Source organism: Passer domesticus, chromosome Z, assembly GCF_036417665.1.
Source record: "Passer domesticus isolate bPasDom1 chromosome Z, bPasDom1.hap1, whole genome shotgun sequence".
NCBI lineage: Eukaryota > Metazoa > Chordata > Aves > Passeriformes > Passeridae > Passer > Passer domesticus.
The window spans coordinates 78,459,776-78,487,240 of record NC_087512.1 but is presented as its reverse complement, the minus strand read 5'-3'; the positions used below and the strand labels follow the sequence as shown (position 1 = coordinate 78,487,240).

The 27,465-nt window shown below is 42.5% G+C and overlaps 2 long non-coding RNA genes across 2 annotated transcripts; one reads left to right on the top strand and one right to left on the bottom strand.

Moving 5' to 3' along the window:
- Positions 1-680: 680 nt before the first annotated feature.
- Positions 681-4,646, top strand: LOC135290945 (uncharacterized). The gene is made up of 4 exons (XR_010353776.1): positions 681-1,293; positions 2,248-2,861; positions 2,988-3,295; positions 3,869-4,646. It is a non-coding gene; the product is annotated as an uncharacterized LOC135290945 (long non-coding RNA).
- A 12,208-nt stretch (positions 4,647-16,854) lies between these two features.
- LOC135290953 (uncharacterized) lies at positions 16,855-20,303 on the bottom strand. Its single transcript, XR_010353785.1, has 3 exons — positions 19,977-20,303; positions 17,451-17,588; positions 16,855-17,290 (listed from the first exon to the last, which is right to left on the bottom strand). It is a non-coding gene; the product is annotated as an uncharacterized LOC135290953 (long non-coding RNA).
- Positions 20,304-27,465: the final 7,162 nt, after the last annotated feature.

Below are 27,465 nucleotides of genomic sequence, written 5' to 3'. Positions count from 1 at the left end.
CAAAAGGACAAGAGAGCCTCAGAGTGCCTTACTGTGCCATTCTATCATCTTCAGGTCTGCAATTCCTTCACTCTCTTTAACAATACTGTTAAATACACTCCTGACCTCGCTACCCTGAGTTTATAAAAGTTGGATCATAAACAGAGAGATGGGAATATTACAACAACTTCATTGTACTCACTGTAATAAATGGAGCCTGTCTATATAGGTACAGGAAAAATTAGTACCTGAACTTATTTCAGAGAGTTCAACATTTCATATTTAGTACATCTGACCCCAGAAGTCTCATCTCCATTAAAAATAAAAACCTGCTAGACTTTGGTGTGTTAATAAGACATATCCCATGCACACATTTACCTATAACCATATGCATGTGTCTAACCAAGGATTGCAGCGTGATTAATCTTATTTATACAGACTGAGTATTAGGGACCAAAAAACTGGCCTTCTTCATTTGCAGGGAACAAAAACTTGACCAGTCCTCTGGTAAAGGCAAACTTTCTGGCAAACTAGGAATGCTGACTTGCTGGAGTGGGAACTGGAATTGCACCCTGACAGCCAGGCACCACCAAGCGTTTTGTTATGTGACACATTTAATGGCCATTCTAAGCCAATGGTCCCCTACCTCTGTGACATCTTCACCACCTCAGTTTCAAAGCAGAAGCAAGGTCAGGGAAGCCCAGCTTGCCCATTTCAGTGATGATCTCTCTCTGTGCAGCATCTATCACTCCACTGCACAGTAATTTGCCTCCAGCTGGCATTGCAGTGCAGCAACAGGAATATACACATGCATCAGTTCTTTGCTGAACAGGGATTGAGCCAAGACCAAACTCCCATAAATGGGAGTTTTTCTGTCCAGTTCCTCTTGCCAGCACCAAGACAGCCCTGCTTCAATTTGTTACAATATATTTGGCCGCTTTCATTCCCCTGGTGCCTCCAGTAGACACAGAAATAGGAAATAACTGATTAGAAAGCACCATGGAGAAGAGCCCTTCTTTACGCTGGGATGCAATAATCTACAGGATCATTGCTTCTGTTGGAGAGCTTCTGAGACTTTCATTTGGCCCACACATCTTCAGTAGCTGATCATTTCCTTTACACAAACTACTGGCATGAAACAAAGTGTGGCACTGACCTCAGTGCTGTAACATTACTTAAGTGAAAAGAAAAATTCAAAGCTACAGAGAGAAGGAGTCAAGGAGGCACCAGCTGTTGAAAGAAAAAGGGATAACAGGCTAGTGAAGCTGTTGTCCTTTAAATGTGAAAGACTTGTAGCACTGCAAACAACCACAGGTAGGCTGCAAACCTTGCCTTGGTGCCTTGAGAAATGTTTCTTGCCTTGGTGTAAAATTTGACATCTATGGGCCAAGCTGAAAAATCAAGCTGTGTCTTTCATGATGCACGGCCTTTTGTCAGAGAAAAGGAAAGCCACAGAAATGTTGTGCTGGGGTGGCTGGTCCCACAAATTCCAGTGTGCTGAGGTCACCTGTTGGTGCTGCAGCAAGAGGTTATCTCCTCCTGTGGGATCCAATCCCACAGAGGTACCACCTCCTGGTCCTGTGCCCTCACACCAGCTGATTCACTGAAAAAAGTGAAAAAAGGCCAAAGAAAAGAAAGTTCAAAGCAGTCAAACAGAGGAAAAAAAAAAAGGAAAAGAAAGAAAGAAAAAAGATAATCACAAGGCAAGAGACAAGAGGAGAAATAAGTATAGTTTGTACATTCATGTTTCAAGTCATGAGTTTACAGTGTGGTCATATGAAAACAGAAGGAAAACAAAAAGTTTTGCACCCTTTTAAAAACTGGGGGTCACGTGGATAAGTCTGCCCCAGTAAGACAGGTAAGGTAAAATTTGAGATATTCACCCACTGTATACAGTAAATTTTGGAGAAGGCTAGATGTAAAGTTTAAAGAGAAAAATGTGTGCTTCAGAGACTTGCTGAGCACAGAGAGGCCCTTCAGCTCTCTGTCTGTGTCCCTGACATATGTCTGAGAGAAAGTTCAAGCTGTTTTGGAAAAGATTCTCCATTAAAATGGCATTTCCAGGTGTATGGAAATCAGGAGAGAGTCTGTTACCTTGCCTGACATTGTTATGCAATTAACTGCGTTAAATCATCAAGGTTTGAAAGGCCTCCTTTTAGAAACAAACTCTACTTCCCTCACGAGTACATAAATCTCCCTTTATTTATTTATTTGTCCCAGATGTTTCTTTTGGGAGACTTTCTCCTCTTATATTTCGTTATTCTCCAGGAAAACCCGAATCTGAGAGCCCCTACCTACCAAGGGAGCCAAGCAGATGGAGGTCATGGAGTCACACCCAGGCACGGCAGAAAAAACTGTTTTTTGCTGCAGCAGAGATCTCCTGGCTCCTTCCCCAGCCTTTCAGAGCTGAGGACACAGAAAAATCACCATAATCACCCCTCATCCATCCCTGCTGTCCTTCCTCTGCCTCTCCTCCTCCTCCTCCAACCTCTTCATGCCTGGTTCAGGCAGGCAGCACCCAGAGCCTGAGTGTCAGTCCTGTTTCTCCAGCTCTTTGTTAACCTCTGTGTTTCACTTGGAGGGGAAAAAAAAAATTAAATAGATTCCTTTGTGAAATCTCTAGGAAATATTTGGCACTCACCGAGTCCCTTGCACTCGGTGTTTGTTTCTTCCTAAAGAGAGTAGTGACGCTGCTATGACTTTTCTGCAAGCTGGAAGCAAATGCTTATCACCATTCCCAGAAGGGGAAAATAAATTCCTTAGTAGCTTTGGGAGGTTTTAAGAAATAATTTTCCAAAAAGCTCAACTGATTAACAGTGGTGCAAAGCTGGAAACCACAGACCAGGGCCCAGTTCGGGCCTGTGAAGGCCTCTGTGTAGCAGGTGGGCAGCTGCAGTGATTTCTTGTTTATTTATGCATTTATTTAGAAGTGTTTGTATATACAACCTCCTCAGACCCCATCCTGAGATGGGAAGGGATTAACCTTGTTCATCTTTGCCATCTCACAGGGCTCAATCTTATCACCTGTCACCACCATCTTATCCTGTCACCACCTTCTTTCAACAGGCCACATCTTCCCTATCCTCCCTTCTACCCCAAAAAGGAAATAAAAATGTACAGTCCTTTCACTTTTGCTTAACTGCAGTAAAATGGCCCTGCAAGTACCTGAAAGCCCCTTCACCCTACTGTAAAAGAGCTCTCAGCAAAATGCAGGAAGTGGCTGGATGAAGCCATTAGCCAAGGAACACAGTGAGCAGGAATCAATAAGTCCGTGCCTCAATCATGATGAACACAATTTGCCTCAAAGGAACCACAGGTATTCCTTCTCATTGTCAGTGTTCTTGGGGGCTAGTCTTTTTTTTGTGTGGTTTTGGATTTGGTTTTTTGTAGTTGGTGGTGGTGGAGGTTTTTGGCTTTTTTGTTTTCTTGGGGTTTATTTTGGGTTTTAGATTTTTTGTTTGTTTGTTTGTTATGGGGATCTTTAAATTCTTTTGGGGGGGCGGTTTTGGGGGTTTTAGAGTGGTTTAAAATTATTTTGAGGGAGTTGATTTTTTTTCTTGGGTTTTTAATATTTTTTTTTGCTCTTTTGTTTCTATGTGGTTTATTTTTGTTTTATTTTTGTTTTGCTCTGGGGTTTTGAAGGGGTTTTTTTTGTTTGATTGTTTTTTTGAGTTTTTTTGGGGGGATGTTTGGTTTTGGGGGTATTTTGGGTGTGGTTGGTTTTTTGGGGGGGAGTTTTTTGGTTTGTTTTTTGTCTGTTTGTGGGGGTTGTGGGCTTTTTTGTTTGCTTTTTAGGTTTTTTTTAGTTTTGTTTGTTTGTTTGTTTGTTTTGGTGGGGCTTGTTGTTGTTGATGTGTTTTGATTTTTTATTTTTTTTTTTTAACTCTAGGACTAACTGTCCATTGCACTGAGAGCACAGTGGTGCTCTGTGTCTCTGCACCTGCCTGCTGTAGTGAAACCCAGGCTGTGCAAGCCTGGTGTGGTGGCAGTAACTGGAACAGCACTGGGCCCTGGGGGGCAGTTTCAAAGCAGAAACTTGTTGCAGCAAATGTAGGGACATGACCAAATTACTGCCTGGTTTTATTCTCTTGTTTGTTGCTCTCTGGAAATTCATTCTCCGAGGACAAAGCTGACGTGTCAAACAGCGTGGGAGGGTGTGAAAATTCAAAGTCTGGTTCAAAAGTGGCTGAAGTCTCCCTGTGACACTGGGAAATGTAATGCTGTGTCCATAATATGCAGCACCACATTTATTTCTGAAGTTAACAGACACCCTTAGCCCGAGGCTGGAAATTCACATCTCCTGAACATTTGGGGAAGGATTTGCAGAGCTAAAACTTGAGGCAAGAGCACATAAAATTTGATAACTTGCTGTTTATTACTTCTGGTCAGCATTCAAAAGAGACAATAACAAATAGTTTCAGAACAAAACAGTGAATGCCTGTAAAATATATTAATATTATAAACACAGTAAATAAATATTTAGAATGCTGCAAGCAATTCCAGGACACAAAGAAGCAGTAAACCACTGGGGTTGCTGAAGTCTCTCATCAGACTGCTCTGATCAGTTGCTCTGAACTTCAAATAAGCCTGAAAATAATCATCTTCATGTTCTGCCAGATGCAAATAAACTGTCCTCTGATTTCTGGTCAGCACCCAGAACACTAAGTCTCAGATTATTTTCTTTCTCCACCCTTATTTCTTTCTTCTTTTTTTGTTTTTTTTTTTTTTCAAAAGGGGAGTAATGGAAGGAAGGAGAGTCAATGGTGAGAGCAGCTTGACACTCTGCTGTAATTTACACATTTATCTCTTTGCCCCATCCCAGCTCTGAAGGATGAGAACTTGGCAGGTTACCTCCCTTTAATAACAATAATAATAATAATAACATCATCACTACCACCTCCTACCTGCCAGGAACCACTTCCCCTTTTCTACCAGAGGATGCTCACAGCCATTTGGACAAGTTCCTGGAGGAAGAAGAAACACATGGGGAACCAAAGTGGGTGGTGAAGCTTCTGAGCTGCAAACAGGCAGTGGATGGGGTGCATTCAGGGTGTATTCTCCCTTGTGCATCCACCACTGGCCACTGTGAGATGCAGAACACCAGATGTAAGGGTCTTTTTTCCACTTCCAGTACAATCAACTTACCAAGCACTGACGGGAGAGCTGCTCAACCTTCAACTTCTGCCTCCTCCTATTTGGTTCTTCTGCTGGCTCAGCTGTTTGGAGGGAAGGATGAATGCAGTTTATTAGTAACTGGGTTCACACTGCATCCCTTTCACATTACCAGGTCTCATTGCTGGATTTTTCCTATTATTTTCTGGTCATGTTCCTCCACTCTTTCCATAAAAATCAATATGGATTCCCGAATTTCTACATTTTCTAGGGGCTGCAGATGACAGTTGCTGGTCAAGGACTGTGGGTGACAACTTGGTAAAAGGTTTAATTCATGTCTATACTTGGTGCTGCAAGAAAAGCCAGCATGAGTCTCAACCCAACCACTCAGAAAGCCATCACAAATTCCACATTTTGGGGGTATTCTAACAAGTGACCTCAGAGCATTGATGTCTGACCAAGTAGAGTGTCTCCTGTCACTTCAGACAGCCCCACAGGGTTCAGTCCAGGCTATGAATTTGCCCATGTTGGCCCAAAGGTTTTCTGGAAGGCAGTCGCTTTGCTGACTGAAAGAGGGACTGAGGGCAAAGAGAGAGAAAGAGTAACAAAACCGGATGGTTTACTCCATATCTCCGATAGCAATCATCAAAATATCTTCTTTTGGCACTGACAGTCACTTTTCATGAAGTCACTTGAAAAATAGCTGTTGCAGTATGAAATTCCTTTAGATTTGTCTTGTGGAGAGGCAGCTTGTGAAGAGCAGGAGGTAGAAACAAACCAGGAGGGCAGAGCACCTTCAGAAGTGATCACCCCTCCTCTGGATTTTGATGGGTTTCACACTCCATCTGGAAGGTGGCTGTGGAGCTTAAAGGAACAGGGAATTGAAATGACCATGCCCTGAATAAAAGCATGTTGCATTAGCAACTTGATTTCAACTGGCCTGTCAGTGACCAAAGTTTTGGTTTGAAACAGAAATCTTTAGTGGTTTTAGGAGAAAAATCTGACCCAATAGTAGAATGGACAGATTCCCTTCCTAATCTCTTCCATGCAGAAAATGACCACATTGTCACAGGGCAGTTTATCAAACACACTAGTTATTCAACTAAACCAATTAACGATGAAGGAGACTTTCAGCACCATGAGTAAATGGAAGGGATTGGGTTTGCCTGGGAGAATAAATGTCTTTTTTCCTTCACAGTTTTTTAATGACTCATTTTTAAATGAGCACCAATAACAGTACAATAAATAAGAAACTTGCCTATAGATGAGACTCAGGTTAATGTTTTATTTTCTACACACCTTTACCTGTGGCTGCACCTCTCAAGGCACATGAATGGAACAGAAACCCTTTATAATCACCTGGGAAGGAAAGGAGCATGATCCAACCACCCCACCTGCATCTGAAATCTCAGACATGCTGAGGAGTGTGGGATGAAACCTTTCCTCTGACTTACAGTGGCCAGGGTTGCTGCTTTCTGTGGCTAAAGGCAGAGAGCTCAGAGGCAAAAGAGGTGTGGGCTCTCTGCCTACCACAGGCTCTCATTCCCCACCTGACAGTACAAACTAAGAACCTTCCTGTTCCTCAATTTCTACATTTGTCCCTGTAGTTCAGCAACACCAGTGTCATTACCACAAAACCTTTGAGATCCCTGGATAAAAGCTTCCATCAAAGGAAGTTGTTATGGCATTAAACTGTAACTGCACTGTCTAAATTATTAATAATAACAATAATAATAATATTTATCTCTTGCAAAAGAGGTTTACGTTAGAGCAGTATTTTTGATCTGCTAGGTGTAATTACTATACAAGATCCTACATGCCCTCATTCTCCCGAACTTGCCTTCCTCCTGCAATTATGCAATCCAGTTTCAGGCATAATTCCCATTAAGGAGAGAATGGAGCAGAGGGAGTCCAACCACTGCATGAAGTAAGAACAGAATTAGCTTTGGAAATCCTGTTGACAAGAACAGGATCACAGTGTCCCATGTTTGCTTGTCATCAACCCATCTGGACACAAGCTGAGAACTTCAGCCCAGAGGTCAGCAAAACTCAGTGCTAAACATATATGGAGTCAACACGGAAGCAGCCACAGGGCCAGACTGTCCTCATGTATTCTTGCCTTATTTCCCTGATGAAACAGGATATTGCAGCTGCCTCAGCTTTCCACTGCTCATCAGTTCAGAGGTTCTTGTTGTCTTTACTTCCAGCCACAGCCTGTCCTTGCTGTGCTGCAGGCCTGAGCTGTGAGTTCTGTGTGGGGCAGTCTGCAGAAGAAGCACTGTTGGGCATCAGTCCCATCCTGGAACTTGTTTGGAGTAAGGAACCCCAGACAAAACAGGTTTAATGATGACTGCAGCACTTTCCTACACAGAAAAGTCTTGTTCAGATAAACAGGGATGAAGAATGTGGTAATCACTTGTTAACATTGTTTATTTACGAGGGCTTCACAATCCACCATGCTCTCACCAATGCCCCTGGCGAAGGTTTGTGCCATGAGCCCAGAGCCCCTGAGAATCTTTTGTTCTTTGGTTATTTGCAAACAAAGAGCAACCTGGATTTACTGTCTGCTCTTTGTCTCTTGTTCAAGCTACAGGGACTTCTTAGTTGGTCTTTTTCTTTGCAAAAAAATAACAATAAAAAGAGGCAAAACACAGAGATCTAGCTTGAGGTGACTGTGTTCCCTGCTCATCAGTATGAGTGTGGGTCTCCCATATGTAAGTAGTGATAGGAACATCTAAAGCAGTTGTGTAAAAATCCCTAGTCTGTACTGTGTGGGTCATCTCAAGGGCCTCTGTCTAGAACAAGAATTGCCAAATGTGGTGTCCCTGAGGTCACAGCTCGCCCCTTTGGCCTCAGAGAAGGCAGCTACTTGTGAGTCATAGAATCATAAAAATAGTTAATGTTGGAAAAGCCCTCTCAGATCATTGAGTCCACTGACCCACTGCTGCCATGCTCATCGTTAAACCATGTCCCCAGGTGCCATGTCCACATATTTTCTGAATGCTTCTAAGAATGGTGACTCAACCACTCCCCTGGGCAGCCTGTTGTAATGTCTGGCCACCCTTTCAATAAAGCCATTTCCCCTAATATCTACTCTAAATCAGCCCTAGTGTAACTTGAGGCTGTTTCCTCTCATTCTTGTTACCTCAAAGAGACCGACCCCAACCATGCTGCCCCGTGCTTTCAGGGAGTTGTGCAGAGCCACAAGATCCCCCCTGAGCCTCCTTTTCTCCAGGCTGAGCCCCTTTCCAGATCCCTCACCTGCTCCTGGTGCTCCAGACCCTTCCCCAGCTCAGGTGACAAACCTAATTGCCATTGATTAGTACTTCTGGTACAACAAATGGGTATTTTCCAATTTAACACATTCACCCCATGTTTGAACAGGAAGCAAAGGTGGGAATCTTTTGCCTGTAGTGTCACAGACTGGAGAAGACTGTGACTGCAAGGGCAGAATTCAGAGAGAAATCCCATGGCACCATGGCATGAGAGAAGAAAATGCAAACTGGGCTATTGTTCCAGTCTCTCTCTGACAGATAAGTCAGAAGTGAAGTGAGCTGTATTTTTTTAAGAGGAGACCAAGTAACCCAAATAAGCATGTCAGGATTGCAATCTGCACCGTGTTGTGCCAGGTCACACTTACCTGTGAAATTAAATCATTACAAGACCAAATGCCATCCTTTCATGTACAAAGGTATGGTTTTTGCAGAAGAGTCAGAGTAGAGGCTGGGACACTTTAAAGCCAGCATGGTATAGTCTCTGCTTTATTAGGGAAAGAAGGAGAAGGAGAAGGAGAAGGAGAAGGAGAAGGAGAAGGAGAAGGAGAAGGAGAAGGAGAAGGAGAAGGAGAAGGAGAAGGAGAAGGAGAGAACATTTTTCTTTCTTTCATTTTTTGCTTCCCTGATTTGAAAGCAGGGAGGTGGATAAACATCACAGCTGATCAAATCTCTAAGAGCAACACTTGCCAAAACATAGATTATTTTGTGATTTCATTACTGTTGGTTTCTTTTCCCTTCCCTCAGAGGCAGAGCAGTAACAATGATATATTTTTACTCTCTAGGATAAATATCCACATTTTAATATTAGATTCAGGCAGGTCCCAAACCTTGCTGTTGCAGTTCTTGAGTAGTAACTCTCGCTGCATGCTCCCTGGAAAAACAGGACTGCCTTACTCTGAGAGCAGCAATCAGGAGCTCGTGCCAAGGAGATGGGAGTTGGCATTTCTTAGAGAGCTCTACAACACACTTGAGGAAAGGAGGTTTACCCTAGAAATGAATTTCATTTACACTGGCTCGAGAGAGAAAGGCACTGCCAGGGAGATACACTCATGGCAGTTTTTCTGCCTAAAAATTCCTTTCACAGATTGAACATAAAACAAGAATAAAGTGCATGCACGAGTAACATGATACACAAGAGAAGAAAAAAATAATTGCAGCAGTTACAGCAATCAGAACAAAACACCAGGCTGTGGTTCACTGAGGATGGAGCCAGCATTGTTCCTGCAAGCAGCAGGCCCTCCTCGTGCCCTCACCCACTTGCTCCCACCCCAGGTTGCCCCACACTGGCCACCAGCCAAGCCAGCAAAAAACAATGACACAAAAGTTTTGTTTTCAGAAGAAACAGCTCCGTGTTTTGGCTAGCCATGTAAGCACATAAACAGCTGGAATGGCGTCCTTTGGCAGCGGTGCCAATTTAAACTGTGCACGGAATTGCACAGGCTCCCAGAGAGGAGCTCTGGGAAGGATTAGCAGAAACTCTGCAGAGCCCTGTGTTGTGAGGGGGCTGGTTTGGTCACTGGTGTCCGGGCTGCCAAAGCAGACGCTGTTTCCACGCTGAGAGAAGGAATCCCTGTGGGTTTACACATGGGCAGTTTCCGTCATGTGGAAGGGGATGACCTTTCTGACACTCCTGTGGAGGTACGAGTGCGTTTTCCCATCACTCCCCACACACTTAACGGGAAAGACAACAAGTTGTAAGATGAGTTAGTGGAGAGTGAATCAGGGAGCAGGGCATAGAGCTCCTTCAAGCACAGCACCTGAGTTTGCTCTGAGGGTCTGGGGCACACAGAATATGTACTACCACATCTTCTGCTCATTTAAGTCCTCTGGCTTTTGTTTCAAGTCCAGTAGAAACTGCTTTGAAACGTTAATCCATGTTGTACCCCATCTCAGCACACACCAAACCCCCATTCCCTCTGCAGGTTTAGCACTCACAAGCTCTAGTTCAGCACCAAGGATGAGATCCAGCAGGGTAGGAACTGCCCCTCCCTTTTCTGGGCATCATCCTGAATTGCTGAGGCCAGTTCACTTCTCCCCATCCAGGATCCAGGATGCAATTTTCCATCCCACGTGGTGGGCCCTGCCAGCACTCAGCTCGTCAGAGTCCAGCTCATCCCAGCCTCTGAGGTGCTGAATGCCATTCTGGGTAGAAGTGGTTCAGGAAATCTGAAATCATACCCCACTCATCCGTTTGGGAGTTGGGATATTATGAAAAGTGATTTGTAATGGAAAGTAATTTTACTTCACTTTTGTCACCCCAGAACTTCCTGTCTGGCCGTGTCTATGTGTTAATGTGTTGTACATAAGATTGATATTACAACTCTTTGCTGTGCTGGGGGACACGTGCTACCCTTCCCTGGTCTCCCAAAAAGCAGTGAGGAAGCTGAAGGCAATGGATGAAGAAATGAAAACAGTGTCCTTGGATGGTTAAAACCAAGGCAACGTTTCTCCTGCCTACATCCTGACTGAGTAATGTGAATCCAGTGCAGTCAATGGTAGATTACTGCTATCATTTGATATCTGCAGAGTTAGATTTGTTCTGTTGTGCTGGTTTTGGTTGTTCTTTTAGTCATTCTTGTAAAAGATTTTGCCCAACAACTAAAAACACAGGGGAAAAGGACAAATTTTCACTGGAGTTCTGTGCCCAGTTCTCTTTGTTGCCTTTTGGAAACATTTATAATCCCTCTTGCTTTTCTCATCTTATCTCTCCTCTAGACTTTTACTAGCAAGTCTATATGGAATTATTCTCAGTGGGACTGTTTTTGTTGAAAAAACAACGGAAGTCAGTATTCATCCATTAATAGTAAAACTAAGAGGATTTCCTGCAGCACGATACCACTATGAAGTCTTTGTGACTTTTTTAATTTCTGGTACTTGAATTCTGCTCTGAGAGAATGCATGAAGCTGTGGCACAGAAGTAGGCAGAGCAAATTGAGAGAGAAAGGATTAAAAAGCCTGAGAAAAAAATCAATGTTTAGGTGTAGTTTCTTCTTTGTAATAATGATGTTTGTGATTTTTGGTTGCAAACATTTTTATGTTGGTTTTTTTTTTTTTCAGAATTACAACTGATGAGAAACTGGAGCTCAAAATAAATAAAGGGAGAGAAGAAACTGGTGGATTTGTAACAATGTAGATGCAAGATTCCCTAATGGAGACTGCTAATCAGCTTTATCCACACTGTTGTCACAGCACTTCTCAGCTTCCACCTGAAGGTCTTCAGAGTCTGGTAGAGATTTGTGGAGCTGAGTGTTGAGTGTCAATGATGAAATAGTGCTGAAAGTCTTGCTAAAGTCAAGACAGGCAGTAATCACTGCTTTCCCTGCTTCCATCAAGCCAGCCATCTCATCCTGCAAGCAATCTTCAGGCAACGTTTCACTTTTGTAAATCCATATATTGATTGTAACTGCTCTCAACCAACCTTTTCTCCTAAATGAGTTTGGGACAGTCTTCCAAGATTGTTGCCTGGCCAGTTTGTATTTCTCCAGATCCTCCTTCTTGCCCCTCTTGCAAACAAGAGGGATGATTTCTTTCTTCCAGTCTCCATGAACCTAGCCCAGTTTCCAAGACTTTTTGAAGATAACTGCGAGTGATCTCACATTTACATCGGCCAGCTCCCTCAGCACCCCTGGGTGTGCCCCTCCAGGATATGAGATTCATGTACTGGGATATCAGAGCATACATATTAGATTCAGACTTTAGTACTTTTTTTTTGTTGTTCCTCATACATGCAACTCTTAAGCTAGACTGTGTTTGCAGAAGGTGCTGTAATACTCGACTAAGTGAAAACAGAACTGCTTTAATGACACTGACCTTTCAATATACTGAGTCACCATGACTCTTGTGTCAGCCTCAGATATATCCCTTCCAAGTAACTTCCCTGGAACGATGGTGTCAGATGAGGAAAGAGAAATGGGCCAAAAGCTATTGGAAAAAAAAAAAATCTTGCTGCTGTGTAAACAGAGGTGTTTGGATAAATGAGGTGTGTGGGTACCAAAGGAGAAGAGAAGAGAAGAGAAGAGAAGAGAAGAGAAGAGAAGAGAAGAGAAGAGAAGAGAAGAGAAGAGAAGAGAAGAGAAGAGAAAGAGAAGAGAAGAGAAGAGAAAGAGAAGAGAAGAGAAGAGAAGAGAAGAGAAGAGAAGAGAAGAGAAGAGAAGAGAAGAGAAGAGAAGAGAAAGAAAGAAAAGAAAGAAAGAAAGAAAGAAAGAAAGAAAGAAAGAAAGAAAGAAAGAAAGAAAGAAAGAAAGAAAGAAAGAAAGAAAGAAAGAAAGAAAGAAAGAAAGAAAGAAAGAAAGAAAGAAAGAAAGAAAGAAAGAAAGAAAGAAAGAAAGAAAGAAAGAAAGAAAGAAAGCTCTGCATTGGGGCTTAGAGGGAAAATGCGAACTTCTATTTCTTCCCTGGCATTTTTTTTTTTATAATCACTCTCTCTGATAAGAGAGTCCCACAGGTTTTGATGGATCTGCTGCTATCACATTGAACTCTGAGACTTTTGGGGTGTCCCAGGGATGCAGGGGCTGGGATTTCAAAGGAACGGGTAGCCACAGTTCCAGCTGGGCTGCAGCCAGGATTTCAAAACTAAACTGAGCAGCACAAAGACTAATTCTTAAAAATGAGGAAATGTGGGTGCCTCTTGGGGGCTTTGAGAAAAGTTGAGCTCTTTTGACACAAATGCAGTATGCAATTACAAAACACCTCACAGAATCAGCTGTCTGCTTAACCCCTTTATGTTCCACAGAAGAGAGATGGGGAAATGCCCTTTAGTTTGCAAGTCATTGACCTTGAACACTTCTGGGGAGGAGTACAAGGGTTTGTTTCTTGCTATGGCAAAGAGTTAGGTAAAGTTTCAGGTGGCTACTAACAGATTTCACAAGTTTTTCGTGGTTGCCAACCTCAGTCAGGTCTGTCCCACATCATTCTGCACAAAAAGCATCCCTAACTAGCTGCAATTTGGGTGTTTCTCTCAAATTAACCTGGTCCCAGTAGGTCAAAGCACATATGTCCAAATGCTGCTGTGACTGCAATTTTCCTAAGCTAGCTACAGTTTATGGGTATTAAACTTTTATCAGGACATATTTTATAACTAAAATAGCCCAGCACTAGAAGGAAGTTGGAAACAAAGATCCACCCAGCTGGGAGCAGTCTGATTGCTTCCTAAAATAAAGACCAAAGCAAGAATAAGAGAATTTCCTCAGTTTTTCTCAGACAGAAGATTTCCAAATCACTATTCCAGCACTGACTGGGTCAGTAACAGTACATATACAATTGTAACAGCAGTTTCTCAGGATCCACACTAATAAAAAGGATTATTTTATCAGACGTATTCTGAATTTTCCGAGTTTGTTAAGCCCTCTGACATCCTACAGAGGAAAAATTAATGCAAGCTTTACTTTGTGAAAGTGGAAACTTATTTGAAGTGCTAACCCAAAGGACAGTTAAGAGCCTGAAATACATGTAGATTCTAAGTAGAGAGGGACAGCTTGGAAAAGGATCAAATTTAGGGTAGAAGTGATAGACACGTATAAAATAATGAATGATGTAATGAAGCTCAGAGGGTAAGGATTTAATCTGTAGCACAGTGGAGGAGCTGTGGGATACACAGTGATTCCAGGCAGCCCACAAAGTGTGTAAGGCAGCAATTTTAAAATAAAGACTGAAACAGAAAAAGAAGTGTGCTTTCAGCTCTCTCCTGTAAGGCAGTGGAATCCATTGCCACGCAGTGCAGCAGAGACTGAAAGGATAAAAGGCTTCCAAAAGGATTTTTATAAGTGCATAGATGTTAGTACCAGAGTTGGCCTGGAGATTTCTAGATCTGTTAAACTTCCAGACCCGGAAGATTACTGCATGCAGTAGGGAAAGGACCACTTAGTGTGTTCACAAAAAACAAAGTGCTGTAAGATCAGACTTTCTGTCTGATCCAGCCAAGCAAGCCTGGGAAAGGGAGCAGACACCAAACAGAAATAAGCACTGGCAGCAGCAAGCTTCTCCTCTATAATTCATATTTCCTCAGCATGGCAGTCCCCAGGCCTGGAGGTGCAGTAATTCTATCAGAACCACAACCACCAGCACGAAAGCTGCTCTCCTGCTGCTCTGTGTTTGCCTCCACTTCATGCCAGGCTGAAAAGGTCTATCCTGGGTTGTGGAGCAAGGGGGAATTTGGCCCTGTGTGCTTTATTGTTTCCTCTGAGGTCTGACACGGACAAATAACTGGCGTGGAGAGAAAAACCCCAATGTGTCCCCTGCCAGGTTTAAATGTCGGGATTGCTCTCAGGGGGCTGATCCAAAACTCAGCAAAGTCAACAGCCAAAGACTCCTTCAAGGAGCTTCAAACTCCTTTCAGGGGGGCTGGTGATGGGTTTGTGCTAGACAGGAGGTCCCAGAAGACTTGTCCCACAGACAGACGGACAGGGGAGCATGAGATGATTACTAAGAGCGTTTCAGTTTCCCCGTTAAGCAATGGCTTAATAAAAGCAGTTTTCTCAAATATTTCACAATAACCAGTGGATGTTACACTGGTGGTTACACATTCAAAACAGCTCTTCAGGCATCAGCAGATGAAACTATTTGGCCTGAGTGAATGGAGCTACAAACCAAAACAAACAGACCCTGGCTTCAAGCGGCAGCAACATTCTTGCCATTAATTCGTGCTTTTTCATAATAAAATAACACCAGGCAACCCCAGAAAATCCATGCAAAGGCACCTGCCAGCTCCATCAGCAAATATCCTTCCATACTGTGATTGCAGGGCAAGGCTTTCCCTGTGGGACTGTGCAGTCTAAGTGTGACAACCCAGTGGCTTCCTGCTTGTGTCCATTTATTGGGGTCAAGGTATGGGGTGATGTAGGGTTGTTGTCCCTTATTTGAACCCATAGACTTCAAGCCTCAAGAGATATTGGGGGCACTTCTTGCTTTTCAGAGGTAGCAGGTGAAGGAGCCTGTGTCAGAGGCACCCTGGAGGAGTGCAGGGATGCTTGAGACATGACCCAGCAGAAGAGATGGACCCTGGCATGCAGCACTTGTGAAGACAGCAGTGAATATGCACAGGAACCAATCCTCACTGCTGGTCCTGATTTCCTGGCTTTGGACATCTTTAGCATCACAAAATGGTCAGAAAAAGTTTGGGACTGGGGGCTGCAGCCCCTTCCTTCTTGGATGTTGCATCTGGAGGTGTCCAGACCTCAAGCATCTACTCTCTCAACCACTCACTCTCAAAAAAACCCAATATGAAGTAAAATTCATCTCTCCCAGACAAATTATATATGAGGGGATTTTTGGTTTGGTTGGGTTTTGGGGACTTTTTAATTTCATTCAGTTTTTTCTAAAGCTCGGGACTCATAAAATTCTCCAATAAATTTACTGTCAGGATAGCAAGAGGATTTGTTACCAGAGTGAGTTTATTTCTCTTTTTTTTTCTTTATTTCCTTTTTTTTTTTTCCTTCTCAACTTTTATTTTATTTTTGTAACGTATTCATGTTTATTTCTATGCCCTGGGGGTAAGCTGAAGCCATTTGGCTGTTTAAGATAGCCATGGTCAAACTGAACAGTGCTGCATCTGTGATGGGAGAAAGAGGCATCTATTTACAGTGCTGGGGATGTAAACTTGGAAATACGCTTTTTATTTTTATTTTTAACCTGGAATGGAACTAAGTATGGCTGCAGACATTTCTCCATTTAGACTGCGGGTCTTTCCAGTAATTATGGCTGAAACCCAAGTCCTGCTGACGTAAATGGGATTCTGGCCACTGACTTCAAGAGGAGTTAGACCAGGCCTAGCCTTGAGGAACACAGCCAAGACAAGGGAAAGCCTTCTGCTTTCCCCCCCAAGGAAAAACACTCTGGATCTTAAGAAACACTCTGAACTATTCCTTCTCCTCCTGCCTGCTGCTTTGGGATCATTTTAGGGTCTATCTTCAAATTCTCTCACCACTCCCATGAAAGCACGTCACTTGTAACAACTCCCAGTTCTCAAAACCTGTTATAAAACCCCTGGCAGCAAAATTCCTGGAGCTAAAATTGGGCAGGATGCTGTCTGCCTTTCTGTGGCATCCACGCCACAGCTGCCTTGTCTTTCCTTTCCAGCTTTTTATTCTGAAAATCTTCTGAGGCCAAGCTAAAAAAAAAAAAAATTAAAAAATTAAAGGGACCCACTGCTTATCATCTCATTTTTTAGTGTTTAAATTTTTCACAAGTGTTTCCCCTGCTCACAAGAGATAACACTTACAGGCAATTGGTGCCTAAGCTGCTTTCTTTGTGGTGAGTTTTCCTGAGAGCCTCAGGAGGGAGGGAGGATCTGCAGCAGATCATGGCAAGGAGGGCAGGGTAATAGAAGTCATCCACCTTCCTGCCCAGCCCAATTAGCCCTGAGACTCAGCACTAATTACCCTGGGCGAGGTGCCACACCAGCGTGCATCCCTGTGAGCACACAGACCTGACACAGGATGCCAGGAGAGGCAAGCCTTGTCTCTGGAGGCAAAGGGATTAATGGGAAGGCTGATCTGCAGGCCTGACAGCTCAGAGAAGCTGAGGATTTGGGATGAGAAGGAAATGTAGGAGGGATGAGGGAGAAGAGGAAGGCTTGATAGATGAGAGAGTTGAGAGCAAACTTGGTTTTTTTTGTAAGAGTCCTGTCCCCTCTGATTTCTGTCCTTTCCCATTGCCACCTTCCAGATCCCTGCTGCAGGAAATGGGGCATGAGGGGTGAAGATTCCTTCTGGCAGGACTGATTTGAGGACCTTGGCAGAGATTTGGGGAGCCATCAAGGCTTTCCTGCTATCTGCTGCCTCCAAGCTCCAAGCACCACCTTCCAGACACAGCAATTAAAATCCTGACACCATAAAAGCAAGAACTCTGGTCATCCCATAGCCAAAGCCAGACACATCCTGTTGTCCTGAGGACTCTTCTGGTCTTCAAACTTGCTGAGAAGAGGATTTCTGTAAGGAAAAGCCATTTCCAGAAAGTGACTCAGCGGGATTCCTCATTGCTCTTGAGAAATTCTTTACAGCATTGATATAAGCCTGGGAAGTCTGCAGTCAATGATAAGCCCATGCAAGCCTTCTCACATCTGAAAGGTTTAGAAGTAGAACCACCTACCTGCATCATTCCACCAAAAGTTTTGCAAAGGTTAATCCAAAAATGAGAAAAAAAAATGCATTGTTCTAAGCTTGTTTTTTTGTTTCTTCTTTATCTGCCTGAGAAAATCATCATCTCTTGAGAAACAAACACAACCATCTGAAACCAAGAAGAGAAAAAAATTTACTTTTTGCCATTTGTTGTGCCCATTGACTCTTTCAGCACTGAAGAACTTGGAAGAGAAACTGAGAAGTTCAGCTGCATAGACAGTGAAATGTGGGAGAGGTGAAATTCTCTAAGAGGGTGTGGAGGGTCGGGCTCAGGAGGGCCAAGGTGAAGCTGGAACTGAACCTGGAAAGGGGGAAAGAGCAACAGGCCATTCTAGAGCTTCATTAACCACAAAAGGAAGGTCACAGGAGGTGTTTTCCCCATCCAAACAGCCCTGGCAGACAGGTGACAGGGATGGGGGGAAGCCTGGGGTACCCAACAGCTTTTCTGTCTCCAGTGGAAACCTCTCCCCCAGCCCTGCAGGAGGATGGAGAGCAGGATGGGCCCTGGGAGGAAAGATCCTGCTCAGGGCCAGCTGGGGAACCTGGAAATGCTCAGCTCTGTGGGACCTGGTGGGATGGAGCCCAGGGCTCTTGTATTTGTGGGGTGCCCGGACGAAGAAAGGAACGATGAGTCTGACTCCAGATTCTTAGAAGGCTAATTTGTTATTCTATTCTATTCTATTCTATTCTATTCTATTCTATTCTATTCTATTCTATTCTATTCTATTCTATTCTATTCTATTCTATTCTATTCTATTCCATTCCATTCCATTCCATTCCATTCCATTCCATTCCATTCCACTAAATAATAAAGAAAGGATACATACAGAAGGCCAAAAGATACTAATGAAAAAGTCCTGACTCTCTTCAGAGTCCAACACAGCCTGGCCATAATTGGCCAAGTAAAATTAACTCATGAAGGCAATGAAACAAATTGAAATCACCTTTCATTTCACTGAAACAATGAAATCACCTGTTGGTGAACAATGTCCAAACCACATCCCAAAGCAGCAAAACACAGCAGAAGCAAATGAGATAATATTGTTTTCCTTTTTCTCTGAGGCTTCTCAGCTTCCCAGGAGAGGAATCCTGGTGAAGGGATTTTTCCAGAAAATATGGCAGTGACACAGGCTCCCCAGGGAATTGGCTGGGGGAGTTGTCCATGACCCTGGAAATGTCCTGGCAGTCAGATGAGATCCCAGGCGGCTGAAAAAAAGGGAAATATTGCACCTGCCTTGGAAAAGGGTGGAAAGGAAGAGCCTGGGAACCCCCAGCTGAATTCCTCTCTGTGCCTGGGGAGGGGATGGACGGGACAGATCCTCTGGAAGCCCTGCTGAGGATCCTGGAGCTCAGGGAGGCTCTGTATTCATCATCTGGGAAATCAGGTGTGAAGGGATTTACTGACAGTTCTGTGTGAGGCTGGGCACAGCCTGGGCCATTTGAGGAGCTTTGGTGCCAACCTCTGCAAACAGATTGGAAGGAAATGCGCTCCAAAGAAGGCAGCACAGATCACTGGTCATGCCCCAAAGAAAATTCCACTCATGGTGTGGTGTCCAGGAGAGCTGCTTGCAGGTCAAAGCAACGACAGAACACATTCCCACCAAAAAAAAAATTAAAAATAATAAAAATAATAATTTAAACAACAACAACAACAACAAAAAATCCCCAAACAATCCAACCAAGCAAAAACAAAACGAAAATAAGAAACCCAAAAAACCCCAAACCAAACCAACCAGCCAAACAAAAACAAAAAGAAAAAAAGAAACCTAAAAAACCCAAAACAAAACAAAACAAAAAAAACCCAAACCAACCAACCAAACAAAAACAAAAAGAAAAGAAGAAACCCGAAAATCCCCAAACCAAACCATCCAGCCAACCAAAAACAAAAAAAAGAAGAAACCCAAAACAAAACAAAAAAAACCCCAAACCAAACCAAAAAAATAAAAAACCAAAACACACACACACACACAAAAAACACACACACACACGCAAAATATTACAATATCAGATCTATTTCTCAAGTTAAAACAATGCAGAATATTTTGCTGTCAACAAAGTGGTGTCTTCCAAGAGAGAAATATGCCATTGAGAATCACCTTGCTCAGTTTATATAAGCCATGAACATCTCCTGGGATTTCTCATCCCTCTGGAGTAGCAGGATGGAAAGCAGAATTCTACAGGGACTCCACCTTGTATATCTGACAGAGAGGCTGCAGGAGCTCTTTATGAAGTGGGCAATTTTAAAATTGTCAGCTGAAATTCTTATTCTTGTGGTGGTCCACCCTGAGTCAATCCATTAGGCAGCCAGCTCTGCTGCAATTTTCCACATCTTCTTGTTCTGCTTTGGATTTGCACCTGCTCAGCAGAGATTCCAAGACCAGAATCTGGCCCTGGGTAGCTGTCAGTATAAGCTCATGTGCTCATTTGTTGTTTCATTGTGAACAAACTACTTGCAGAGCAAAGGCCAGTCTGTGTTTTCAATTATGCCATAACATACCTGAGTTATTGCCACTGCCTTCGTGGGCTACAAAGTCAGAGCAAAATTTGGAGTGAAGTCCCAGAGGTATTTTAGGGTGGGCCTGTTCTTCATTGGCTTTTAGAGAAAGCAATAGTCAGTCTCAGGAGAAGTAAACAAATGTATATAAACCCACCATTGCTTCTCCAGCTCAGAGACTGTCCGTGGAATCCCAAACATCTGGAGCTCATTACCATGCTGGCCTCATTGGATTAATTGTTTAATTAACTTCCTTTTCACTTTCTCTTTCTCTCCTCCCTTCTGTTTTCCTCACCACCCAATTCCAGGATGCTGAACTCACTTTGAAAAAAAACCCTCCCAGAACTGAGCTTTGTCCAGGGGAATTTGGTCTGCAGGAAAATATTTCTATTCAGTCTTAAACATTCTCAGTGCTTATAGCAACCCATTATCAGCAAGATTCTTCTCCTTACAGAAAATCAAACTGTAATTATTTCTTTTTCCCATTAGCTGGTCACAAATTTCAAAGCAAGCAAGGTAAGAAAGACACATTTATTTGGCTTATGAATCCTTTACAGTGTGTATGTGTATTTATATGTGTGTGTGTGTGTGTGTGTGTGTGTGTATAAATATATGTCTTTATACTTACAGGAACTTCCAAACCTAAATCCATGGTAAATCTAGGTTCCCACTTGAACAGAATACCTTCCTTGAATGGAGGATGGAAGCCATTCTCAGAAAAGCAGAAACTGAAAAATCCTCCTTCAGAAATACCAAATGGAGCATAACAATTTTTATTTATCTATTTATTTATATTTTTTTCCCTTTTTGGCTGTACTTTAAAAAAATAAAAAAGGAAGGGAAGGAGGATAAAATACTTTTTGTTGCATTATGACAGATGCAACAGCTGTAAGGGTGTGATGACACAGCTTCTGTCTGGAGCAGCAGGCCAGAGCAGAGCAAAACCTCAGCAATGTAAACAGAGACCTGGTGAAAAGCATATAGTTTCACAGGCCCAGCAAAGCCAAGCCTCAAAGTGCAGCACTTTTTTTGGAGCTTTCCTTTCCGTCTGTCACCGTGGCAGATGGATGCTGTCTGTCTGTACCTTTGGGACTGTCTGCTGGCTCAGGAAGCCCAGCTGCCACGCAGAAGGAGCCAAACGAGAACGTGCCTGTGCAGATCCATGCCCCCACCACCACCATCTCCTGACAGTCAGGAGAGATGAAGTGCCTGAAGTGGGAAAAAAAAAAATGACAGATCTCAGAATTCCCTACATCGTCCTCCAGGCACGTTGGTTTTTCAGTCTGCAAATCTGCAGGCTTTTCAGTCTGCCCAGAGTGAAATGCAGCTGGGTTGCTGCTGCTTGCCATAGGTTTTTAGGTGGAGACGAAGCATTTTAGGGCTGCCACTCTGAATTAAGCTCCCTCAAAACAGGGAGGGTTTAAGACCTGGTACAAGGCCAGATTTTTGGGGAAGGAACAGCACCCAGCTCCCTCCTGGAGAGATCCATCCTCTGTGCTGCTTCCTGCAGATCAAGACTGCCCAACCATTCTCCACCCTGCAGAGAAGACAAATTATTTATCAGACCAGGGAGGTTTTCCAGTGTCAAGCCTCAGAGCTGCCCTCAAAATTTAAATTTTGGTTGCCAGAAGGAGTATTAACCTTACTTATTGTCATATGATTAAATTATTATATCACATTATTGTCATATGATGAAATGCATCCTTAGGAGAGACCAAGACTGAATACTTTAAGCAAAGTCTGTTTATAGTTGGGAAGTAAAGCCCAGCTCCTGAGGAGAAAAATTGCAATGTAAACAAGCACAAAAACCTCATCCAGCCACCACAATCTGCTTTATGAGAGAGCTGATGAAAAACTGTCCTTTTTCTTGTTAAGTTTCACTCCTGATGATTTTATTTTGGGCCTAATAGATCTATAGAAATTGCTGTCATCATAGTTATTTATTATTGCTTTAATAATGGGAAAGAATTTGGATGAATCCCAAGGAAGTGAAATGTTCAAAGGTCTGGCATGGCATCTCTTACATTGATAAACCAGCTTATTCTTCAGCTGACCAAAAAAAAAGCCAGGTGTGGAAAGTAGCTACCAAAAGTAGCAGGTGTGGAAAAACATGACTGTTGTGGAAAGGGTATGTAGAAATGGATGCTTCCTCTCCAAAGATATGGTTTGGAGATGTTGTAAGATGGGATTTGTAACACCATTGCAAAGAAAAATGGGAGGTATTTCTTCTGCAACACCTCAAAGTGAACTGCTGACCTCTTTGCAAATAGGTGGTGTGGATATTAAGGATGACACTGCTGGGAATTAAAAATAAGAAAAAAAAAAAAAGCAGCCCAGATAAATCTGGGTTAAAAGAAATCATCAAGGATGAAACAGCACCATAAGGACAGCTATTTGTTTAGCATAAATATTGTTATCATTATAAATATAAATAAAAATAAATCAGTGGTAAAATTGCCTGCCAGGTGATAATCTGCTTCTTTCAAGCTCTCCTAGGCTCACAGGCTGGACATAGACCCTTGGAGTGCTACATTTGCTGTCAATTTGAGTTTGTTTTTAGGTCTGCAATGAAATCAGACAATAAGCTTGGTAACTGGACCCACAACTTCCATGTGCAACAAGCAACAGTGTGCTATACCTTAAATTTGAGGAAAAAAAGTCAATTTTCAGTCTCCCAAAAATTCATCAGTTATGCCTTAGCATCCTTGGTGGTGTAAATATGAATACCTATATATGAATACCTATATTTAACACACTAATAGATGTAGGTCCTGAGGAAATTAAGTTTTGCTCTCGTGGGCATAGTGCCAACATTGCACATCTGAGCTGTGATCCTGTGCCCATTCACAGAACAAACTTCACTCAGCAGCATCAAAGATCTGCTTTTGCATTAAGCATGAGGCTTCACTCATTCTGTGAAAAGCAGCTGCTAAGCTAAAGTGTGCCTGCATCTCAGATTGATATTAAGCTCATTGATAACTGATATATTTGAGAAAATACAGCTCTGCTGATGTGTTAATGGAACTTCAATCCGGCAAGGCACACATGCATCTGGTGGGTTAAAGAACATGATTGCTGCCTCTTGATCTTCCAGAGTTGTCATAATTTCTTCCACCCAGACCTGTTGGCCTCTTTCCATTGCTGGGTGTAGCTCTAAGACTCTTGTTACTTTACATCAAAACTCTTTAAAACAAACATTATCTCCCTTTCTATATCTGTGAAGTATTACTGAGCTCTGTTCCTAACCAGGGGCCTTAGTCACTGTTATCATCTTAGGTAAATAAATAATAATGTTATTAGCAATGATGGGCCAATAAATTATATGCATTCAAAATCAATGTCTGAGGCCTTGAAATGTGGGTGTTTCCTAAGGTAGTGGAATTCTTGGCTGTGAGGGTATTTCCAGAGAGAGTTCTGATGCATCACTGCCTAGAAATATCTTACTGCTCAAGACTCCTGATTTGGACTTTGGATGTATTTGCATTTCAGCTGACTGGTAAAATATTTTGTTTCAGGGTGCTCATTTTATTTTCTGAGTTTGGTTGCTTTTTTTTTGTTTGTTTGTTTGTTTTGTTTGGAGGGATTTTTTTTCTTTTTTTTTCTTTTTTTTTTATTTTGTTTTCCTTGATTGTTTTGTTATTGGGGTTTTTGGGGGGTTTTAGGGGTTGTTTTTTTTTGGTCTTTTTTTAAACTAATCTTTCTCAATGTACTTATATATTCTTCTTCCTTTATTTTCCCTCTTTTCAGGAATTGGGCTGTTTTGCAAGTTTACACTCATTCTGGAAATCTCTCTTACTAAAAATCACTAAACAAACCACACAGTGTGTATAAATCAGTATTTTAAATCCACTCAACTAAATGTATCTGGGTAAATAATTTTCCTTTTCAGAAATTTGGAAGAACCAATTGCTTTTGGAAATGTCTGGGTTTACTTATGCAAAAATACAGTCTGGATACTGCACAGCAATATATATAGCAGGAATCCATTTAAAAAACAAACAAACAAAGAAACAACCAACTTCAAGTCTATGTGTATTTGTAAACAACATACTTTTCATGGAAATCACTGGCATTTTGTCAAGGAAGTGAGCATATCTACTATTTTTCCTATGAAAATTGGAAATGCTTCCATCCAAAATTGCACAAAAGCCCAATACTGCTCCATAGCTCAGTGGGAGCAGCAATTCAGAATTCTTATGTTCTTATTTTGGGTGATGTGCTGCACTCTTCATCCAACTTGCATCCTCCTGGTGCACCACAGGCAATGACTTCTGTGGTGCCCAGAGACCATTAGAAAACTGAGAAAAAAGAGGTATTTAGGTACAGTCTGGCTGAAGGGTCACGAAAAACAAAAAGTAGAGACACAGAGATTTGTCACCCTGTAAGAGCCTCCCCTCCTCTCAGAGTGTGAAATGGGACCCAATGCTAAATGTCACTGGGGCTTTAATTCCTGACAGCTTTGCTTGCTGGAGTTGGAGCTGCTGAGTGCAACTGGGCAAATGAGAATGGAATGATGCCAAATATTGACAGATTATTGCAGTCCCTGTCACAAGAGTCCATGCAAATTCATTTTATGTTCCTGTCTGTACACCTGACTTGCTCAAAGCCTTTGTCCTCCAGTCTTTGCTCTCCTGGTTGCAGCTTTCCCATGGATGTACAGGGGAGTTTCAGGAAGCTCTGGAAGAATATTTACTGACTTTACAAAAGTTGTATCCACAGAGATCTTCTGTGTGTTTGACAGAGAGCAATCTTGCCTTGCCAGGATGCAGTGGGATTTACCCTTCAGTGGCATAGAGCACTGCATCTCTGAATTAATTTCTAGCTGTACATGCATATTCCAAGTGTATTTCTAAGTTGTGTCAAATCCAGACCTGTCAGAGCAGAGATATACCCCTGACCCTGTAATTTAGGCAAGAAATGTTGCAAATTTGTGAGTGATCTAGAAATTATTCTTATTGTGATAGGAATTACAATAAATACATTTATCAACATATGCTTTTATTTTTCTCTCTTAAAATTAAGCTTATATCATAAAATTTCAATTTAAGATTTTTTTTTTCATATTTTCTGTGAGTACACCAGAAACATTTTATGGCTCAAAAGCCTCTTAACACCTAGCTGGTGCCACATCCTCACCATGATAAAAGATGATAATTTTTCACCAGAAAAATGGTGCAGCATGGGAACAGGTTATCCAGAGGAACTATAAAATATCTATTCTAGACATCTTTCCAGACCCAGTTAGACAAAAGAGGGATGTCCTGAGCCAGCAGTGGTGATAGTTTGATTTCCAGAGCTGGTTTGGACCTGAGACACCCAGACCAACCTCTCTTCAGTCGTGTGAAATGCTCACATGAGAGTGGGTGGTAGCAGCTTCTGCAGCAGTGTCAGTGATGCAGACCAAATGCTCTGGTGCTGTTTAGATACTGAGATAACTGTAAAATATTTTAAGTGGCAGGCTGAGTGGATTAATTTCTCTCTGGGCCCTTCTTGAGTCAACTTGTGACTGTCAGTACTGACGTAGCAGATGTATGTCAAAAACTTTGTCAATCTCTGTAAGAGTTCCCCTGTTCCTCTCCCCTAGCACCCATTTTCTGCAGCAGGCTTTGAACTGGCACCACAAACGTTGATGCAAACTCTGGCAGGCAAACCTTCTCCCAGGCAGCTGTTGCAATATCTCAGTTGGATAGTCCTGAGTTTAATGCTCTCCTTGGCTCTCTTACTTTCCCCTGCTATTGCCGTAACTCTCTCCTCCTAGGTTAATCCCTCCTTTTGGTTTGCATTTGAGAGTATTCCTCTTTTCCCAGAGAATGGTGAACCTGCTGGTGTCACTCAGGAAGGTTGTTTGATTTTCCACAATCCTTAGACCCACCCCAGGCTGAAAACTGAGTGTCCCTCTCCATTCACAACACACAGGAGGAAGGATTTGGCAGCTCTTCACGCAGCAACAACCTGGGCAAAGTGCATTCAAGGGGGATACCAACTGCCAGAACAGCAAAACAGAAGTAGCCCAGAATATTAAAACCATTTGGGACAGGACTGACACTTCTATTCTTCCCTTGAACAGCTTATTGTGCAGTCTGGGTACTTGGTTGGACCATGAGATACCTTCACAAGGCAAACCATAACAGATGCTTCTCCTGATGAAAGCAATTTAAAAACAGTCTGATTCCTCCAATTTGATTTTAAGACTGTATAATTCAAATTATTTGCCTTCTGGCATCAGAAGGTAATTTAAATGCTTTACACTGTCGTGCCAACTTTGGAAATTAAAATACCCAACACCTAGCAATAATGAGATAGTTTAACATCAACAGGACTGTGAATTTTTAAGAGAATCAGGAAAGGGTTTCCCATTCAGATTCAGCAGAGGAAGCTGCCATGGGGATCAGTGATAAAACACTAAGGAAAAAGGGCTGTATTTGAGAGGGAATTCCCTCCTTTCTGCAGGAGCTGCTCTCTGAAGGATATTGGTGCCTGTTTTTAGTCTCAAAGTGCAAGTAGCACTTTCAGACAACAAAAAATCATTGAAGACCTACTGTTTACAAAGAGTAACATTAAAAACAAACAAAAAAAGCCCATTCACACAAAAATTGCAGTGACAAGAGTGAACAATCAAGGGGGTGCAAAGCTACAGAGATGAGAGGAAGAGATGAGATTGAGATGAGATGAGATGAGATGAGATGAGATGAGATGAGATGAGATGAGATGAGATGAGATGAGATGAATGAGAGACTAGATCTCCTGACAAGCAACACAGAGTAGTTTGCAAGTCCTTACCTTTTTTTTTTTTTTCTGTCTTCTACCCAGAAATTGGGTAGAATAAACCAGAATCTCACCCTCTTTGGCAGCCACTCTCAGTGATTTCTGTTGTGTGCTGCCCTTTTTGGTGCAACAGCACAGAAGGTGACTCTCTTGCTCCATTTAGGGAGCAATCCAGAGCTGTCTCCTCCAGCCAACAGAGCCAAGCTGTCAAAGGCAGTCTGGGTCCCATCTGGATTGATCTGGACAGCACTGGACACATTGTGGTTTTTGTGGAGGGGAAGGGGGAGTAGAAGGCTTGGTTAAGCTTTCTGTAATTACTTTGTTTTGATACGCCTCTTCACTTCCCATCTTGGGATGGGAATGGAAAGAAAACTTATTGAAAAAAAATAAGAATTTCTCTGAGGTGAGTTGCCACAAGAGAAAGGCTGGCCCTGCTGTTATTTCAGGCTTGCTGCAGTTTTGTTTTCCACCTGCAGTTCAGGTTTTCTACCTAAGTCAGCACAGAATGTGAGTGTGTCCAAGGCCAGAGAACACTGGAAAAAGCAGCACTTGAGCATCACTAAGTTCACTACAGTGGTGCCAAAGATCAAGAACTATCAGCCCAAAGTTCCACAGGTGTGAACTAATAGTTGGAGATTATTCAACCATGTATCTGTTGGTCTCCTAAGATGTTTTTGTTCCAAGTAGAAAACCAAGGGACTTGCACTGAGAATCACTGTAATTCCAT